Source organism: Asterias amurensis, chromosome 13 (genome assembly GCF_032118995.1).
Source record: "Asterias amurensis chromosome 13, ASM3211899v1".
NCBI lineage: Eukaryota > Metazoa > Echinodermata > Asteroidea > Forcipulatida > Asteriidae > Asterias > Asterias amurensis.
In genome coordinates, this window is record NC_092660.1 from 17,468,357 (window position 1) to 17,490,592 (window position 22,236).

General features: G+C 38.5%; 1 long non-coding RNA gene across 1 annotated transcript in view; it reads left to right on the forward strand.

The window, feature by feature from the left end:
* The first annotated feature begins 98 nt into the window (after positions 1-98).
* LOC139946231 (uncharacterized) overlaps positions 99-22,236 on the forward strand; it is a 124,673-nt gene continuing 102,535 nt past the window's right edge. Inside the window, exon 1 of the long non-coding RNA XR_011787225.1 lies at positions 99-145. This is a non-coding gene — a long non-coding RNA (uncharacterized lncRNA). The remainder of the gene's footprint in view (positions 146-22,236) is intronic.

Consider the following 22,236-nt stretch of genomic DNA (forward strand, 5'->3'; position numbering starts at 1 on the left):
TTACCAGCAGATGAGGAGTTTCTATGACTGGTTACAAAGTGTCACAAGAGGGCTCCCTCTTTAGCAACCACAATTTTACAAATCTGTGTTTATCATCAGTGAGACCATGCTTTTTTCTGACTGTGTGATGTGTGTCTACAAATGGGTGAGTTCTAAAAAGATTCTGTACTTTTCTTGTTATTGATTTTTTTTCTTCTGCTTTATCTTTGGGCATCTTTCAAAGTTAATGTCATTTTGTTGTGAAATAAAAAGTAAATTTGCAAGTGCTGTAGGCCTACACACATTTTTGAAAACAAAAATCTGTAACTTTTTAGACTTTGAAAGTTTTGCATAGTCTAGTATGTTCAACTGATAAAAAGGTTGTGGTGGGTGGGGGAGGGGGGGGGGGGGGCTCAAAGCAATTTTGTTTTAGTGATAGTTTTGAAAAGCTTTATTCTGTCAAAAACAGATTGATTTCCTAAGAATTAAATAATCAGTTTTGAAAAGCTTTATTCTGTCAAAAACAGATTGATTTCCTAAGAATTAAATAATCAGTTTTGAAAAGCTTTATTCTGTCAAAAACAGATTGATTTCCTAAGAATTAAATAATCAGTTTTGAAAAGCTTTATTCTGTCAAAAACAGATTGATTTCCTAAGAATTAAATAATCAATGACTTAGATAAAGACTAGAATCATAGGATGCCTCATTTATACATGTAAGTGAACATAATAGACCTTATGCACATGATGTCATTTCAGTACGGCGCCCCCGCATTGAGGTCAAAAGGAGGTTGTTCATTGGCCAATCTATGTGCGTTTCGATTGTTTCGTCACCGTTTGACCTCACAGATGGCGGCTGAATGACGTCAATGCATTAGGTCTATTACTGTTAGACTAGCTCGCAAGCTTGAAAAAACCTGTATCCAAGGGTGCTTTTAAATGTGAACCAGAAACATAAACCAATTGGAAGTTTGATATTCATTGATATTCACAGTAAAAGTTTGCTGGAGCTGGTTTCACGAAACACTAGGATTAATCCTACCTCGAGTTAGGACTGGTAACCCGTCCTAACCCGTCTTAATTTTGGAAGGGTTTAGCGCGTCGTACATATTTAGATACGGAACTAAACCCGTCCTGAGTCCTAAGATTAATTAATCCTAACTTAGGAAGAGTTTGGTGAAACCGACGGCTTGTCACTTTAATTGTCAGTTATGAACCCAAGTTCATAGCTGCTTAGCACAACAAGAACCAGAGCACAACAAAATGATTCCTTCCAGAATAAGGTCACCAGCACAAAGTACCACTTCACATGCACATCTATGACTGGTATTCTGCTGGTATTTTGCTTGTAATGTGCTCAGAACAAAAGTTTTTTTAAGCAACATTTCCTGCCGCAGCAGCTCTATGAAACTGGGCCGTGCTTCTCAAAAAGCAGTTTTAGTGTTCAAGTCACAACCCCTAGCCACTCAAGCAGTGTTCATTATTTACTTATTTATTTGTTTCCTCAAAACCTCCTAATACGGAGAAGACGGAAAGATTTTTAAAAATTACATCAAAAATACAGTATATAAGGGACAACACGTATTATAAAGAAACATAATAACCCTGACACTCTCGGACGACCCCCAGACCATCTTGACAAAGTCTGAAACAAAGGGATTGATCTGAGTAGCCGACTGAGAGTATCAAGGTCATCACATTCAAGGAACTGATTACGAAATCTATCTTAGACTTTACTTAGCAAAAAAGAAGGTGTGAAGGTTAGAGATACTGAGAGAGGTGAGGCCACTGACAATCCAAAAGCCACTAACTACTAATAAGAAAGCTATGAATGAATGCATGGATGTATTATCTATTACCAATGGATGAACTTCACAGTGTATCCTGAAATAACATTTATATGGTTTGCCGTGCCACCGACCCCACTTACCCAGCCATTCTATTACCTGGCTACTCCTAGTGGATTGGTTCGTCTGTATAGCTGAGTAGGGAACTTTAATGCCAAATCTCAATTCTAGGAGATTATCAATATTTTTGATGACCTTTTTTTTAATGCATTTTTTTTTTTATGATGAGTTGATGATCTTGGGTAGGTGGGTATTTTTTAAAATTTTTTTTTTTAAAACATTTTTAAAATAAAAACTTAATTTTGATTTTCAGTGCAATTTTCAGGTATTTAAAATATTAAAGATTCTGATAAACTAATGATTATTCACCCAAATTCCTCACGTTTTTATTTTCAATTATCCCTTCAATCATCAATCAGTCAGTGGTAAGAACATTTGCCTCCACAAATTTCATCATCATCAAAAATATAACAGTAAAAAATACAACACGTTTAAATTCTTCAAATGAATAAGTAAAACATTCCTATTTTAACAATAAGAAGTGTTTAATAATTGATAGTATCGCTACATCCCACAGCTTAGCGTCCATACCAGACGGGAGGGCAGCTGAATACATGACCAGCCTAATATAAAACTCATTAGTTCAAACAAAGTTAATCCTCAAATCCGAGTCCTATGTCCTCAGTCGTCATTGTTCTGCCGGAATAATTTTCATTCAAACAACAGCTATATATAAAATAGAGAGAGAAAAACCCCTTAATGGTCGTAGCCACTATTTTTACCAATTATTGTCCCACAAATCCAATTTTGTATTTGGGTAGAGCAAGCGCGCCCAATGAGGCAGGTCTATTTTGGGGTACTGTCCCGTTGCTTAGCATGTTGAAATCATTCATGGTTCTGTGGGTATTTTGATTAGGAGTGGAAGCACCATTTTGTCTTGATTGGGTATCTATCACTCCAGGAAGGTTATTTGGGGAGAGCAAATTGGACTGTAAAATGCTTTGCGAGAACAACCTAACGTACAAGTAAACTGTTAACGTCGGTCTAATTTAATTGAGCTAGTTTAGAAATGGCTTATTTTGCATTTATTCCTCTCAGTGAATTTGAACAAAAGAAATGTTTATTGCAAACTACTTGTTGAATTCTTTCCATTTCTGTTTATTGAAATCTGATTTTAAATTGTCTACCAGGAGTATGCACAAGCTATCTAGCTATCGGGCCGATATACACACGTTTCGATTGTGCCAACAAATATACCCAAATCAGTGATAAAAATCTGTCACAATTATAGTATCTAAACAGGTCAGTCACCGATAGCTATAACTAGTTATCCTTGTCCTTCATATATGCAAGTCAGAAATATTCAAAACTTAAGTAGGCTAAATATAGAGTTAATTGCTTTCATCCCAGTTGTGTAATTAAAGCCTCATTTACTCGAGCATTCATTGGTGTTTAAGTCTCTAGAAAGAAATAACAATAGAAAAAAAGGTTTGCTCGGGGCATGTTTCCACGTAATAATTAGTCCTGTGTATCTATTCCCATTAGAGGAAAACTATTGTAGCGAGATGTTTTTGTTACATATCTAAGATGATATTAGATATTGTATTGCATTGTCCCTGTAGTGATGTATCGTTCCTTCCATCTCCTTAAAGTCACCTGGAAATAGAATTTTGTTTCTTTCAAACATAAGAGTATATGCTTACGAACAATAAAAAACATTTTTTTTAGTAATTGTTTGTCACGATTTATATGTTTAAAAAATATATAAAGTTGTTTGGGGGCTGACTCTGCCTACCCCTTTCGTGACGTCAAACGAAGCAGACTTTGCCTGCAATGCGTATAGTAAACACACGTGCAAAGTACATGTACGTCCAAGTCGTGAGTTGGTACATTTCAAAAAGTGTTTTTCTGCATTCAGCAGCAATACACATTTTTTTTTTTTTGAAACGTACAAACTCACGACTTGGTCCATACATGTACTTTGCAATTGTGTTTACTCTACGCATTACAGTCAAAGTCTGCCTCGATTGACGTCACGAACAGCGCCCTCTCGGGTCGGGGTCTACTCTTAAATTTGTAAATAACATAAGAACTGATTTTTTAAAACCTTAGTTAACTGTTTATTCACATTCCACTCATCAAAACACATATATAAGTGACAAAAGCTTTATTTTGACAAAATACCACTTCCAGGTGACTTTAAGTAACAAGTTCTACACTTAGTTCCCTGTTCTTGTTTATTGTGATGTCATTATTAGCCTTCGAGAAAGACTCTGCTAGGGTAGAAATGTCAGGCCATTAACTATTTTTTTGCAGGTTGTACTTTAGTGATCAATCAATACTTTTTCTGTAAAATAAAAAATTAAAAGAAAAAAAAAAAACCTGCGTTATATGGAAGAGTATGGAAAGGTTTTTTTCTCCCCTTCTAAGAAATAGTGATTCATGATTATGGTCAACAGTGGTTCACTAGGAAGGTGAGTTTTCAGTTTAACATTTTAAAGTAGACCCCTTGCATATGACATCACAAGTCCTAAACAGCGCCCCCACTGAGGTCAACAAAGAGCTATCATTGGTTGAGAGGTCTGTACGGTGTGTATATGTGCGCACTTTTCCATTGCTTGACCTCTCTGATGGTGGCTAATACAAGGGGGTCTTTTGTTTCATCTTGGGCTGATCCATCTTATTGACTCCTTGTACAACCTCGCAGCACTCTTACTCCCACCTATCCTGTCCAAAATTGTAAGAGTAATTAGCCACTAGGGATTCAAAACTTTGCAAATTACTTCATAAAATAAATTATTAGGCCTACCAAATCAAGTTTTGCTGTAATCCATTTTTTTTCATCTCTTTTTTTCATATTAAGTTTGACAGTGGTCACTTTTATTTTTTTCAACTGAAGTGGGTGTATTTATATCAAGTGCATTGAAATGGTATCTAAGATAATTTGTGAGCTGCTAAAGTACAATAAACTATAATCAGTTGCCCTTTGCAACCTTTGTAAAGCGGGGTTACGCAGTAAACAAGAATCCCGGGCAAGAGCCAAACTCACAGTCAATCAAAAAGCCCATACTCTTGAGTTTTAATTAAATTGTATCTTGTGACTGTCTGTTTAAGAGGCTCCGTCCAAACAACGACAACGTAATCAGGCAGCTCATCAATACATCGCCATCAATGGAATAAAAAAAAAATAACCGGAAAGCAAAATGGCCGTACACTCGTCGGACATTCCGGTAGAGATTTTTTTATCTGATTATAGAGGCAGTTGGTTGTTTGCAGTTAGTCGGTTTCGTGCGCAGTGTGGAGATTAACATGGTGATGTGTTTGTTCGGTTTTCGTTTGGTTCCATGTTTTTAGTTTTTTTTTAAGAAAGCGTGTGTTGACATAACTGCTTGAATCAATGTGTGTCTATTGAGACTAGAAACCTGCTTTACAAACTGGTTGTGTTTGTTCTGGAAAAATCTCTGATTCTCGTCTTGATTATGACAGATTTTAATATCAAAATATTCATATTGTTTTCTGAACTTATAATCTCAAATGTAGCCCTAAGTGACAAATTCCTTTATTAGCAATTTGCGAGGACTCTTTTGTTTTCTTCAAGACTGATTATAGCAGATATTTTTTTTTCTTTCTCTGGGGTTGTTATTTTATTTGGCATTTCAATCAAATCAGAAAAAAATGCATACAAAATCAACTGATTTTAAAGCCGAGGATAGCCCAAGAAGCTGTTTAGAAATGCCTGATTTCCATCAGGGTACAAAGGAAAACAAATACACAAGACAAAACCTAGGACAAGAGCAACTATAAATATAAATATTAATAGTAAACTTGCGGGTACAACCATGGGTAAAAACTCTTTTGAAGGAGTGGTGGCTCTGAAAAGAGCCGGTTTGGTCTCGACGTTTCGAACAGTATACTCGTAGGGGTCGTGGGTTCGAATCCCACCCGAGTAACATGCCTGTGATATTTTTCCACGGGACTCGGGAAAGTACTGAGTATACAGTGCTAACACACATCGGTGTATGGGTAAAAACCAAAAATTAATATTCTTTATCCCCGATGCAAATTTAACATCTATTATATCGTTGCGGTACCCGCTGCCAAAACATAGGATTCGAACTGCCTGTAGCTGCCGGGCAACCTCGGTAGTCTAGTTGGTAAGACACTGCTCTAGAATTGCAAGGGTCGTGGGTTTGAATCCCACCCGAGTAACATGCCTGTGATATTTTTCCACGGGACTCGGGAAAGTACTAACACACATCGGTGTATGGGTAAAAACCAAAAATTAATATTCTTTATCCCCGATGCAAATTTAACATCTATTATACAGTATACTCGTCTTCAGGAGAAGACCAAGGACATTTAAAAAAAAGTTTGAACAATGAGATTGAGAGGAGATTGTTTCCTCACTGCTCTTTTAAAATGAATGGTTATTTGAACATTTGGTGCTGTGCAGAAGTAAACTCCAGTCATGAGTTTTAGTATGAAGAAAGTATTGGAACTCTGTCCCGTTCATTCTTGGAACAATAAAATTGGTGCATAGTACCTGAAATCTTTCTATATTTTTTTAAAAAGTAATGTAGAAAACGATTTCAAAATTCGTGTAGGCTTCAAGAATAAGTGATGAAAAGCTTAATTAAAATTACGAATCAGGCATTAAAATACTCTGTCTGGATGAACAGAAACATTAAGAAATGTTAATGTTATAAGTCAGGCTAGATGCTGTGTGGTTTTTTATTCAAAGAGAACAACGTGACCTTTTTGTAACTGTGTGGATAACGCTTACCCGGGGCTTAAATTTTTCCTGGGAATTGTATTTATTTATTTATCTATATTTTCGTGCCTAGATGTCAATGGAGCTTTGAATTTAACCTTTAAAATCAGTGTCCCCCAGTGTCAGATTTAAACCACTACCGGTATTTATTTCATTTGTCGAAAGTTGACCTTATATTTACCCTCCTACAATCCTCCGGCCATCCTCTCTCTCTCTCTCTCTCTCCTACCCCCCCCCCTCTCCGATGAAGACGCAAACTGCCTCAGGGGTGGTCCATGACAGACAAGCATTGATTTCCCAGACAATCCGGCCATTTTGGCCTTCGGTGTTTTTCCCATTCTGTACTTTGTGCGCTGCGTATTGATCGCGAGTCCCCCTAAACAAAAAAATTATGAAGTGACCTGACCAATCACAACGTTTCCTTGGGACAGGTGAGGGGAAGCCGTTTGCTCAGAAGTATGTTTATGTAAACACCTCCATAGAGGTAAAGGACAAGGCAAAAGGTAAGGGACACTACGACTGTGGGTATTCAAAGCTTTGTGTATGTCTGGCTTGTGAGCAAATGTTGAAAGCACCGCTAGAGTTGACGTATTGCCTTTTGCCTGTACTACCTGTTGTGTGTTCAGAATACACTGCTTGGTACTGAGTATACAGTGATTATCACAACGTGTCTGCAATAACTCAGTTTTGTTACCCCTGAGCAAATATATTGACAAACTAGGAAGAGGGCCAACATTAGGGCTAGATGACTCCGTCGGAGAGCACTTGCACATTAATCTGGAGGTCACAGGTTAAAACCCTGCTCTAGTCAATTATTCTTCGTTCAACCTAAAAAATAAAAAAATAAAAAAAATTCATTACATTGTCGACTGATGACTTTTGAAAATAAAATTGATACTCATTTACAAAAGCACTTCATCTTTGGTTCCAATACTTTGACTACAGGGCTCTAATTTTTTCGGGAAAATCCACAAGATTGCAGGACTTTTAGCTCAGAATCTTTACTGGACCCGGAAAATATCTACAAGACCAGAATCAAAATGAGAAGAGACTAGAATCAAAATCAGACCACAGTTTGATCATCTTAACTGTTTTATTTGAACAAAAACACAAAAAGAAGATTGATCTCTTCTGTTTTGGGTGATACCTCAGCAGGATTGAAAGATAGTTGTGAGACTCAAACTCAATATTTGAACATCATTCTTCTGAGATAAAGATAATGAGTTCAGGGATGAGATTGTTCAGACTTTTTGCTGAACTCAGACTTTTTATGTCGGCCTGGTGAAGAAAATTAGACAAATAAAGAAACCCTGCTCATTGGTCTACTTCTCTAGTGCTTTGGATACTGTTTGCAAAAGCTCCTTGGAATCTATAACCCTAGGGGTTACCAAATGGTAGAAATGCCATCATTTCAACATACCTTTGAATTTGTATCCAAGTTTCAGACTTTTTGTTAATAATGACTCTCACCCCTGTGAATAAAAAAAAAACAAGACCACCTGACTTGTCCTCTCTGTAGCTTGCTGCCCCAACACAGAAAGCACAAGCCTCAGGGCAGTGGTCCGGTGTACAATTGGAGCCTTGTATTTCCTATCTTGTTAAATATTTCAGAGGTGAAAAGGTCTTGCATTTCCGTTTTTTTTAAATTTTATATATATATAAAAAAAACGCCTAAAAAAAAAAAAAAAATGCCTTCAGTTACCACTGAGGCTTGGTTTAAGTTTTTTTTTGCCTCAGATAACCTGCACTGATGGAGTTGTAATGCTTTTAATATTAAAATATTAAAAAGATAAAACTCTTAACTTGTGTGGTCATTTGATCGTATCCAAGTAGTGTGGCTGCAATCACCCATTCCAATAAACAGTCCTTGATAATAATATATCGGCGTCTAAAACATGGGATATGTATAAATAAAACATTTCATCATTAAGCCAAAAGAAACATTCACAATCGCTGTCAGACATAACGATCCATAGAACCATAAAAACAAAGGAACATCGCTAGTTTTCATTTCATGCCAATTGCCTATACCTCCAAACACTACAAATTATGTACTTTCTCTCGACGACTGTCATGCCTTAGTTCATTCCCTCAAAAGAAACCTCTCTAGAAACAGAGACACCGGACCCAACAGCGAGGCCAATTACTCTCTTCACTTTCACCGAGCTACAAATCTTTCCACATCAATTAAAAAACATGTCTCCTTTGAACTGCAAACCATAGGAATCTCTTACTTGTAGTCTTGCCTGTAAATATTAAACCACAATGGTAAATACGCCAGAGAGCTTTTTGGAGAGAGTAGGGATACATACACCACCTCAACCGATGTTCTCAATTCTTCTTTTTTATGTAGCCCTCCTCCTGTGCTCTTTATTGGCTAACTGGCGGACAAAGATGTTGCATATCGCTAGGCATGAACCAGCCTGACATTTACTCGGCGAGCTTGGGTTACAGGGCCTTTACTCCGTGGGCTCTATTGTCAGTAGGGCATTTAATTACTCTTGATTACTGATCGGGTTGCGGCTTTCAACGGGCCGATACCAAGCCACGAGTTTCTCCCGTGGTGCGCCACGCACCAGACTGAGGCTGGCCTCATGCCGCACCAGGGTTCGAGGAAGTTCGGGATCCGTAATGGGAACTGCACACCGGTGTTTTGTTTCATCGGTCAAGATGGGCAAAGGACGAGTCAACGTAATTAATGAAATTGGTTTCATTTTAGTGCGGAGTGTATTTGTTTTGGAGATGTCCGCAGAAATGAAATTTGAGATGAGGCAGAGATTTGCTGCTGGTACACAGAGCTATCGTCTTAGTTTGATTGTAATTAGCGTGGATGCGACATGAAAAGGGGGCACCAAAATCTGCCCAACCCCTCTTAAGGTGCTCTAAGACATGGCCTCGATGACCTATTTTTATGAGAGGTTAACAACATTTTGAAGGGATTCACGTTCCTGATAATTCACAATCCAAGTTGTTGACCTTGAATAAAGAGGAAAACAAACATATTTCTCTGGATGTTATCTATTGTTTGTCAGCTTTTATTGCTATTTTGTTTTCTCTACCTGGCACTGGCTTGTTCAATCCATATTTTTATTATGGCTCTCTTATTGTTGCGTGGATTCCAGAAGTTAATCCTTTTTAGAATCCCCCCGCCCCCCACAACCATCCCGGCCACCCCACTACTACATGCTTCATAATAACCGAGGGCACCCATAACATTTGCTGTGGTGCCCCAAGCTTTTGGTGCCCTCTACAAAGTCCCTATACACATATTTACATTATCCTCATAGAAGTGCAGACCAGAGGAAAAATGCTGTGCCCCGAAATTTAACGCCTGCCACTAGTAATACCATTTGTTACCGCCCCATACCCCCCCCCCCCCCCCCTATCATTCATCTTTCAGTCTGGTTCAGTCCATGTATTCTATCCGGCTATTAATTTTCTGCGTCCCATGTACAGGTGTAATTGCTTGTTGCCTAATCTTCCGTGGCTTTGTTTACCGTAATCTCACTATACATGTAAATCTCTGCTAAAAGCAAGAATACCTGTGTTAGCTGCCTAAACATTTTATTATTGCATGAAAATGTCTCCTGAAAATTACAAGGTTGGTCCCTGGCCCCATGCATAAGCACTGGGCCAATAGGCCTATGCATGAAATGTGTGCTGATAGGCGCAAATTGCAGACGATATGCAAAAACAATAATTTGTCATTCAAAGTAATTTGTTTTACTTTAGATCAAAGTCACAAAAATCATCAAGATAAAACCAAGATAAATACCAAATAGATAGCATGCGTTGGCCAAACTTCCTAAATTTGGGGTGAAAATGCCCCCCCCCCCTACAGGTAGTTTAAAAAATCCTTGGGAGAACCTTTTACGAAGTCACCTTACGTACGTTCATGAATTTTCTTCACAGTTTGCGAACTGAGACTTACCCCTGGAGGCTTTCTTGTGTAATATTTTAAACTTTAATCACAAAGACCACAGCCCTAATTAGCCTTCGGAGTTTAACATTTATATTATGTTATGTGTGCAGACCAAGCAGTAATTAATGTAAATCTGTGGCAAACATCTCTAGACATTTAACCATCGGTGTCCGATTTCACAGTCTGGACCCCCGACTCTGAATTATTCTCTCTCATCAAGCCTAATTGGACGTGATACTAATTCTACAGACGGGACATTATTTTGTCTTCTTGGGCAGTCAGATTTGACACTGCATATGCTAAGAAGATTTCCGTCATCAACAAGCAGAGAGCACAAAACCCATGTCTTGTCTTGTCATCCCACTGACTGGACGTCACTTCTCTCATCAAGATGGAGTTTCTTGAGACGCTCTCCCAAGGCTGGTGCAACACAAAGCTCACATGGTGCCCGGGCTAGCAATCAACCCGTCTCCATTGTTGAGAGGTGTGATGAGTCTAAATCTAATTCTACCAGGTTTTTTTCTCTGCGTGTGCCCGGGCGATTGTCAGGTGTTGAGTGCTGGCTTTTATTGGAGCGTGATTGGCCATCGGGACAGACAATGCCAGACTCTTCGTGTTGCTTCCCTCTGAATTAACAGAAGGAGCAGACAATTAGTGACCTGAGAGAAGAAAACAAAAAAAATCTTGGCTGGATATTTTCCTCTCTCTGATTCGTTTCCTTAATCTTTCTGGATTGGCATAACAGGGGAATTGTTGAAGCATGTATGGAATTGTGATCAGTTGTTGTATTAAGTGTCCAAAGTTTTTGGCATGCAGTCTGGGAATAGTTCTGAAGCTTCCGATTTGTTCATGCTCCTAGTACTTCTCCAGTAATGTAGATTTTCAGAACTGGCTTACAGTCAAGTGGTTTTGTGCCAGTGTTTGATACTTGTTAATGTTCTTGTGGCTGTCTACTTTACATCAGATAAAAACACGAACACTGAATTTCATTGAATACAAATTGTTTTTGTATATATTTTAATAATAAATAAATTTCCTGCTTCTTTCTGGATGCTTCCCTTAATCCCTTCCCCCTCTCTTTTTCTATAAATGGATATGTATTTGTTTGTACTTGTTTTATGCCTCTGAAGAAGGTCCGATTTGGATCGAAAACTAAGGCCACCTACCCTGTTCATTATTTTAATAATAAATTATATAAATATATATATATTTTTTGCACACTAAGCTAAAAAGATTTATTTGAACATATATTTATTTTAGGATTGGGTCATTTACATTAATTTCATTCACTAATTAAATTAACCAGTTTGAGGAAAGTGGTCTTTTTAACTGCTTTTGCTTTTATCTGACTATAATCTCATAAAAAGTACATATTTTCATCAAAATTTTGGGGTGAATGGAGACAAATTTTCTAGAATGATATTTCAGCCTGTCAGTCTCGGTATTTTGTCACTATGTTTGTTTGGGTTTGCCAGTCAGAAGTCATTCAACCCTAAACTGTTGTGTAACAAGGGCTCACAGTCGACTTTACAATACAACCTGGGAAGCTACTGCATAGATCACCTTAAAGGCACTGAACACTATTGGTAATTGCTCAAAATAATTGTCAGCACAAAACCTCACTTGGTAACGAGCAATTTTTTTTTAATATTCTTTTTTTTATAGGCAAGTCGCCTGACACACAAGGCCTGAAGGCCACTTCAAGGTGTGGGCTACAATTTTTTTTTTCCAGAGGCCATTGCCACCTACTCCTAGGGCTGAAACAGGGTTACCCCTTTCACAGTCCATACGAATGTAGGCTTGGGTATCTTCAATTCGAAGCCTAGCGGGGTAGAGCAGAAAGCACTACCTTCCCAATTCGGAGACCTGTTGATAGTATAAAACATTGTGAGAAACAGAGCCCTCTGAAGTAACATAGTTTTTGTTATTCAATGGATACTTCATTATTGAGTTTTTTTTAGTAGACTAGAATAAATTTATTTCCCTAAAACTCTCTTAATCCCCACTGAGTCAAATAATTGTTACTGATGTCACATTTGAATGAAACAAATAATTTTGATGGGTCTGACTGGTCACTAATAATGTTGTGTTCTACTTAGTGGATACTTTGCGATCCACACCCACCTCCTTCCCCGTTCTTTACAATCATCCCTTTCGATTGTAGTTTCATCTAAAAAACAAGTTGCTTCGACTTTGACATACACAGGGGGACTTCCCCCTAGCCCATCCCACTCAGCTCACATCCTCAATCACACCGTTTCTAATATTCCTCATCGTGAGTTTCTATCAATGCCCTGTAGTTCCAGACACTGTATACCTCCCTCGGAGGACCCGCATCTGTTTCCAGAAGACAGTCGTATCTGACATGATATTCTCCTCAACCTTCTCGTCCACTTTTTTTTTCTTTTTTCTTTTTCCCCTCTTTCTCCCCACCAACGCAACGAATTAGAAATGGTCTCCTTGGAGATAGGGTAAGACATGAAATGGCTCAGAGCATGTGCTGTCACACACGTATGCGCGGTGCGGAGCCACAGCACACACAGAATATAATTACTAGCGTTGTCACAAGTGGTTTCAGCATCACCTGTAAGGATGTTATTCCTCCGATTGTAGTTCCTCAGGCTTATTGTCCTCGTGCTGTCTGACCAGACGAGCTCAGATATTTCCAATTCCTGATTTTTGTTTCCCCTTTCCATCCTACTTTTCTTCACTTCATCTTCTTCCCATTCTCTGAAATTGCGTACTCCTGGGGTCTGATGGCTCAGTGTTTGACTAGAGTCCACACTGATGGCACGTTAATCATGGTGAACTGAAGTGACGAATGACTTGAAATGCAGCGCTAGTGATGCTCGAGACCTGATGAGCCCAACCTAGCTTGCTTATAAACAACTCAAACTATCTTCACCATTTGCTCACTTGTTCGATGGGTATATCTTGTGTAACAATAATTCCCAAACAGGATTTTTGACAGGATTTTGTAAAAGGATGTTCAAAGTTTCTCAAAGATTTTAAAAATGTGTGTCGAAATTGTTCATGTACAATATATTTACATGTAAATGGCAGGTATAAGCAGGGTGTCCAAATTTGAAACAGGGTGTCCAAAAGACACCCTCTTGCTAGCACTTTGTTCCCAAACAGTGTAATAGACTTTTACATCCTCTTGGAATATAGGTAAAAGGTTTACACTCATTTCCATGCAGAATAGAAAGGAGCCCATGCAGCATAGGAAATGAGTTTTTGAGTACCTTAATGTACCGAATTATACTCCCGGATGCAGAGAAGCAAATCACCCTAATGCATTTGTTCCTTGGATTCCCAGGTCAGCCTAGTAGTGCTGAGTGTAACTTTATAACTTTTTAAAGTCTTAGACTGATACCATTTAAAAATTCTGCTCCTTCCTTTCCTAGCCACCTTGTCCTGCACCTGCGTTTGCTGTAACCCATTTATCGGAATAAATTCAGCAGATGGCACGATCGTAGCATACTCAAACTTGAAAAACAAAATTCGTCTGATCTAAAAAAATCTGTATATTTGCCACCATTTTGTGTGTGTTTTTGTGCTTGTTATGACCATTAGATCCCGAAGGTGTACTTCATGTGCCTATGTTCTAGTGAAAAAGGTGATAACCTTTTAACCTGTAAAGGCTTTTTTTTTTTTTTACTGATTCATGGCACACATCATCAAAACATCCCCCTGCACTTATCATTAGGTAGTCCAAGTCCAGTCAGGACTTGATTAGCGTGAACTGCAAAGGGAAAAGAGTTGGAGTGGTGATTGGGGGATCGAGAAACGCCACCGTGCGTAGACACGTAAACATAGCTTAAATGTTAACACGGGAACTCTATGGGTAGTCCACAGGGAGGTCTCCGCTTCCTCGGGGGAAATTTTCATGCAGAATGAATGCAAAAGATAGAAAGGGAAACGAATGCATAATAAAAACGAATTACATGCTCAGGGATTTGTGGTATGAGGTTTAAGGGTCTATTGAGTAGTACGAATCCCAATGGTGCACGACTGAAATAATAAAAACAACTCCCTTTTTTTCAAAATCCAAAGAAAAATCAGGTAAATTCATAGCATTAGAGAGCAATGACAATTAACCTGTAGAGAAACCTAAGCAAATAAGGAAGACAAATAATAATAAACTACTTTTAAGAATAATAAACACTTCTCGTATCTGCCCCCCCCCCCCCATATCCTTTATTTTTCTAAAAAGGCACCAAGCCTCCATCTTGAGTTTTTGGGTGAGTTTGTGATTGTTTTTCTTTTCTTTTGGGGCTTTTATTTTGGGAGAGGACTGTTTTTCTATGGCTGGCTTTACTGTTCCTTTCTTGTACGGTAGATTTGAAGACTTGTTGACCCTGTTCTTTTGTAAAAAGTGAGTGTGTGAGAAAACAAAGTGAGCTGCAGCATCTCTTGCGAGGAGGTATATTATTGACTTTTCAAAAGTTTAGGGTTGGGATGAATCTTTGACTTAGCAAATAGCCAAGTGTAAACTGCTCAGGGGCAACTTCATAAAGCCTGTAAACATACAAACTTAAGAAGAACAGACAAATCTTGCTTAAAAAGAAACTGGTTACTAGCAAAAAAATTATGAATTTGTAAAATTTATTGCAACTGGTAAGTAAAGAAATTTGCTAAGCAGTATTTGCTGCTTAAACAGCTTTAGCTGATAGGCTGATTTTGTGCTTACCTCGGTTTCTTTTCATAGTGCTGCTAGTCCTAACCACACTTATAAAAAGGCATGCTTATGTTTCGATGCTTACTGCAGGAAAATGAAAGGCCTAACAATGTAAATTTATAGTGGACACACAAGCTGACCTGTGGAGTACACTAACGCTTCAAAGGCATACTTTTTTCTGCTGTAGTTAGCACAGACATTTGCTTACTGTTAAGCAGTGCTATGAAGCTGGCCTCAAGACTCTTGCCTTGAGGGGTAAGGAAATCAAAGAAGAGAAAATAGTTGTGGGTTGGAGTCGAGAGATGATATAACAAACGGTGACAAAACTGACAGCAATCTAATGAAAGGTACCGCAGTAAATAGTTCAAAAGGAAACATCCAGCACAAAAGCCATGTTCCCAGCTACTCCCTGACAAGTAAAAACTGCCATTCAAGGCAGACAATGTAGCCAGGCGGAGCCAATATCGGTCAGCAATCTGGCGTGGCAACAGTTTGAAGCCTCCTTGCTATGGATTAGACACATGGGATGTCTTGATGAGAAACAGTAGACAAGCAGCCTGCTCACAGGATATTAAAGTCACATCCCTCCACTGGCGATGTTCTTTGCTTTTGACAATAATCTACAAGAGCAATCTCGCCTCTAAGAATATGAGGAGGGTAAGAAATACGGGGGTGAGGATGCAACGATGCTGGAGAGGGGATAAGAAAAAGAAAAGAGAGAGTTTGGAAGAAAGCCTCGGAGCCCAATGCAAATCGGCAAAATTACTCGTGATGAACGGAGTCAAGCACCTGTTTTTTCTTGTGCCCGCCTAATAAGGCCACAACCTGTTTCCTGCCGCTTGCCAAAATGTTGACAGAGGGGTTGACATTATTACGGTCAGAAACTCTTTGCACATAGCAGCGATGATTGGGATGACGGCAGAGACGACACTGGCGTCTGGCGTTATTTTTTTGTTGTCATAATGGAAAGGATTAAAATTGAAAAACTGTGTTTCTACTTTCGTGTAGTTTGGAAAAAGTAATTTTGGAAATATGGTTTTTAGTGTTCTTTTATATATTTGAGGCGTGATCACTTAAGTCTGATTTCCGATTTTGGTTTTCCCTTGGGAAAAATCTGAAAAATGGCAGGTAAATAGCATCCCCTAACATTTTTTGTAAAAACCTTACATCACGAATAAGTAAGTCAGCCCTTCTAATAAAATAAATGTTTCCATGAATCAAATATCATTCCTGATATTTGTTTACTGAAATTGTTTTACACTGTATTTGTTTTACTTTACTTTGCTTTATTTTGTTTTATTGATGTTTTTTTTTTAGAAGGAGTTAAAGCCATTGGACCCTTTCGGTTCAGAAAAAAAAATAAAAAAGTTCACAGATTTACAAATAACTTACAGGGTTTACAGAAGGCAATGGTGAAAGACTTCTCTTGAAATATTCCATGAAATGCTTTACATTTTGAGAAAACAGCAAAACAATATAAATTCTCGTTAACGAGAATTACGGATTTATTTTAAACACATGTCATGACACGGCGAAACGCGCAAAAACAAGGGTGGGTTTTTCCGTTGTTTTCTCCCGACTCCTATGACCGATTGAGCCTCAATTTTCACAGGTTTGTTATTTGATATAGAAGTTGTGGTACACAAAGTTTGGGCCTTGGACAAAACTGTTTACCGAAAGGGTCCAATGGCTTTAATTGACTGTTGTTTCTTTGTGTGATAGAAAGAGGTTCACACATATTAGACGAGTTCAAATTAAATTTGTGGATTTTTTCCTAGTATAATAAGTTGAAAAATGGAAAACAGAACTCCAATTATTATGAACAAAAAAATAACCGAGTCTAAATTAGTAAAAATAATATTTATGAGAAAGCTGTATCATGAGCTCAGGAAAAAAAAAGAAGTTGTTTGTTTTCGTACCAAGTTATGAAAGTATCTGAAATCCCCAAAACGGAAAAACAGTCTGCAATTATCGTGGATTCTTGCAGCAGGGGCACTGACCGAACAGCTACATCAGGTGGAGTAGAAGACAAATTGATGAATTAAATATCCAGAGTAAGTGTGGGGTTCAATAACATTGTTTGGATGTAAGTTACTGACATTAAAGGTAGTGGACACTTTTGGTAATTACTCAAAATAATTATTAGCATAAAACCTAACTTGGTAATGAGTAATGGGGAGAGGTTGATAGTATAAAACATTGTGAGAAAAGGCTCCCTCTGAAGTTGTGTAATTTTTTCAAGAAAGAAGTAATTTTCCACGAACTTGATTTCGAGACCTCTGCAAATCAAGCATCTGAAAGCACACAACTTTGTGTAACAAGGGTGCATTTTCTTTCTTAATTATTTCCCAACTTCGACGACCAATTGAGCTCAAATTTTCACAGTTTTGTTATTTTATGCATATGTTGAGATACACCAAGTGAGAAGATTGGTCTTTGACAATTACCAATAGTGTCCAGTGCCTTTAAATTGAAGAATTCAGCTATTTAAACGAGCGATTCAAAATGTTTCTTATTCAGCTTGCGGGGGCTGGCTTGCACATGGGGCTCCATATGGTACGGGATTAAATTTTGTCAGGGACATTTTGGCATGGAAATTTGTTGAAGTTTGCGGTTTGCAGCTGTGAATATGGCAGTATATTTATGAAGCTTTTGTAGTGAATGTGTTTTGTTTATCACATGAGATCCAGAGGTGCTTGTATTTAGTTTCAGGTTGGGGGAAAGAACATTCTCCTGGGATGGAACTTTAATTTTAAAGCCATTGGACACTTTCGGAACAGAACAAAAATAAAAGTTCACAGATTTACAAATAAACTAAAGGGTTTACAGAAGGTAGTGGTGAAAGACTTCTCTTGAAATATTATTCCATGAAATGCTTTACTTTTTGAGAAAACATTAAAACAATTATCAATTGTCTTGTGCACTTAAAGACATTGGACACTATTGGTAATTGTCAAAGACCAGTCTTCTCACTTGGTGTATCTCAACATATACATAAAATAACAAACCTGTAAAAATTTGAACTCAATCGGTCATCGAAGTTGCCAGATAATAATGAAAGAAAAAACACCCTTGTCAGAGTTGTGTGCTTTCAGATGCTTGATTTCGAGACCTCAAATTCTAAATCTGAGGTCTCGAAATCAAATTCGTGGCAAATTACTTCTTTATCGAAAAATACTCCACTTCAGAGGGAGCCGTTTCTCACAATGTTTTATACTACCAACCTCTCCCCATTACTTGTTACCAAGAAAGGTTTCGTGCATATAATTATTTTGAGTAACTACCAAATAGTGTCCACTGACTTTAAGAAGAAAAAAAAAAACAATTCTCAAACACTGGTGAGTACTAAGTGTTGACCTGAGAGCAAATGAGGTCCACACACTGTTGGGACTTTCGACGTGTACACACTTGTTGATTGTCTTCCCTTTGGAGCTGTGCCCTGTTCAAAGTTGAATGAGCCTCATCCAGACTGAAATACTCACATCTGAGTTTTGAGAATACACTTGTTGTAGTTTAAGTGTTACATACAAAGTGTGGACCTCAGAACAAAAGAGGTCCACACATTGTCAAGACTCGAAACACTATGTGGACTTCTGAGATTCGAGAATGCACCTTTTGTAGTAACACAAAACTTTAAGAGCGATAGTTGCTATGCATTGGATCTCTTAAACCTTTGATAAAGAAGGATTAAGGGGGAGATAAAGATGAATTGTAAGTGACTTCTATATAAAAATTGACTTCCCTATAACGTCCAAGACATAAGTAATAATTGAAGATTTCCTGGGGTAATGTTTCTGGAAAGATCTCCAACCATCTCAAAAAAAAAGGGTCCCTTCATAATATAGTGAGGAAGGTGCTCCTCCACATTGGAGAAACAGTTTCGCTTTTATGAAAAGCCATTTCATGTTAGCACCTACCGGCAGTGACAGCCTATAAAAACAGAGCTATCGCAAACCCATCATCCCCTAGGGTTGTTTGCCTGCAATTGAAATCAATACTGTCTGTACTGACGGACTAGTATTAAATTCTGGTAAGCAGTCGTTTTCTGACCAGTTTTTTTTTTTTTTTAACTCTCTGCCTTGGCCATTTTTTTCTTCCTTTGGTTTTAATAGAGCCATTACAACAAACTCCCTCCTGTCGTCCATTAGAGATCTTAAGGGGGTGATAACCCACAATGTAGGTATACAATGTCGGTATAAGACGCATGCGTTAATCCAATATGCAACTGGCAATTTAGCCTTAATTATCCTCTAAAACTCAACTTCAGGTTTTCATCTCGGCTGGAAATTGTTTTCTGCCGCTGTGTGTTCATTTGTTCTTTCTAGAGGCCTGTTATGAATTTTACATTTTCTACTCTTAAGACTCAGGCCATGTTATTAAGTAGAACAGTACGTTTTTCTTTTTTTAATCCCAGTATGTAGTCTTATTAACATTTCTGTTGGGTGCATTTCGCAGACTCCCGCTGAAGGGGATCATGTGTATGGATGTTTTTTTTTCTCGATAATAGTTTCTTCAATTTAAAAAAATATTGTTATTGTATTATTTTAATAAGTTAAAAAATTGTTTTTTACCTTCACTTAGATCATCGCTTAAAGCAATAATGTGGCAATAGGAAATTCAGGTTAAAGGTTTAAACCAAAGAAAACAAACCACAAGTTACGCATGTTATTAAAATCATACAGATGAGAACAATATCAAGTCAGTGTGATACTGTGGAGGGATCCACTAAAAAGCACAGCTTGCAGACACTGTTCCCTATAGTAGTCCATGAGGCATGGGCGGAAATTTCACAGAGGTATTTTCAACAAAATATACAAACACCTCTTGAAGATTATGATTGAAAAACTTTGAAAAAACTTGCACTAATCTCTTTTTTTTTGAAAAGCTAACACAGTTTATCAAAGTGGATATTAGAGACCTAACCATGTTTGTCATTATAATCCCAGAGTTCTAGCTATCATAAAATGAATATACAAAAAGAGACCAGGCTGTTTTCCCCTCTAGGCCTTGCTATAGTTTCATTTTATAGAATGGTTTGAAAAAAGTGGTTTTACTAGTGACAGCTTAAAATCTTCATGTTTTGTTTTTGGGTTTTTTGGGGTTAGTGTTACAAAGTGGAGTGTAAAATCTAGATTTACTGTCAATAGGAGAATGTTGAATATCGTTACAGCAGCAATAAATGAAAACATTTTATGAAACCAAAGTATCCTATAAAATCTCTGATTAATTTGTATATTGGCTTACCATATTAATGCAAATGCGACCTAAAGTTGTGATCATATCTAGAGAAATTCAAATATCACTACAACAATCAAAAGTACAAATGAAAGCATTGGAGGAGATTTTAATATCTTACAGAAACCCAATTTGGTCACCGTCTTTGAAGCAACTGACCTCAGTTGTACCAAGACCACCCCCCATAACCTAAGCCAAATTTCAAGGCTCTGCTTACTGCAATTAAAGAAGCAGCGCTTATGGAAGCAGGAATTTCTGCGCTTACGGCAAGCGTATTTCACAGGTTAGCAGGGAGTTTCCCTTGTACTCGACATTACTAGGCATTCTTGGCTTACACAGCTAGCACAGAGATTCAGTATTGCTAATTTAAAGCAAAGAATGGTGATTGAAGGGCAGGATTTGGCGCTGAAGCAGAGCCATGAAACTGGGCCCAGATAGCAGAAGTAGGTCGGGGTGATTGTGTGTTATGTCTACAGTAAAGAGAGGATCGACATAGAGGGGAATAAACTGCAACGATGGTCGGCAACTCAACCACCGGTCATCAGAATGTCCAATTGGCCAGACTGCTGCGCAATATATTTCTGAGCTGATTGGCTAATGCATCTCGATGAAAACCGACAGAAGGGGTTGATCAAAAACAAAGATGCCGGTGATCGTCCTGGCCTAGTCAAGAACGTGGTGGGGGATGGGGGGGGGGGATCACTCAGACTAGCAATTACCCCAAACGAGATGTGGGTTTGAGACGATTGGTGAAGCTGGGTTTACATTACATGGTCGTCTGTTTTTGTCTTTTGTAGTACTTGCGTACTTGTGTGATTTGACAGGCTGTTGTGGCTGCCCATCACCTGGAGCCCCCTGTTGCTGAATCGGGACATGTATAAGTAGCATTGAAAAAAAGTACTTGAGTGTGTGTAGATGGCCCATCTCTTTAGTGTTCGGGCACATGTTGTCTGCAAGTGTTAATACCTTTTCCAGTTCTGGAATTTCATCTTTGAGAGGCAAGGCCTTTTTCATTTTGCCAAGTGCACCTCTGTAAGAAAATCTGGAAGTCTATATCGGCAGTTATGAAGGGGCACCAGGACCAGGGCATTGATGGCTGTTGCCTCTGTTATTCAAGGCCTGCCTTTCTTGTTCAATGTGGGGGGGGGGGGGCGGGGCTGGATTAGGGAGAGGCAGAGTTTGTGACCCTCAGTCAAACCTTCAGGTCTCTTTGACAACAAAACAAGTATTAGTGACCTCTCTGTAGCATTAAAACAACACATCGTACTGTGTCCAACTTATACGTTTTGTATGTGACTAATTTGAAATAAGCTCTTGTTGTACAAGTGATGTAAAAACCTGACAGAACAGTCATCAAGACCTTACTAATTCATCTGCTCCTTCACTTGAACTCAAAAAGACTATTTTACAAAAGACCATTTTGCCTGCAGACACGCAGGTTGAGTAAGTCAAAACGCTGTGTGTCCACTGTGGAGATTTGTAACCAGTACACACAGCCCTTTTGGCTTAACACCGCTCGGCTGACTGAACCCTTTCACGGTCCTCAATGAAAAGTAACACCAGGTTCAGAGCCCCTACCTCTACCCCCGTCATGTCGATTTTTCCTTTGCCAGTCAACGAGGTGCAAATCTCAGCTGCTTCGGCTCACGCTCATTGCACTAATTAAATAGCGGCACAGTCAATGCGGCCGGCCGCAACTCTGGTAGAGATTTTTACACCTCGCTAAGCTTTGGTTGGCATGGGAATGGACAGGAATTGGTTGCGATGGCTGGAGACCGACCGACCGTCCAACCGACTGATC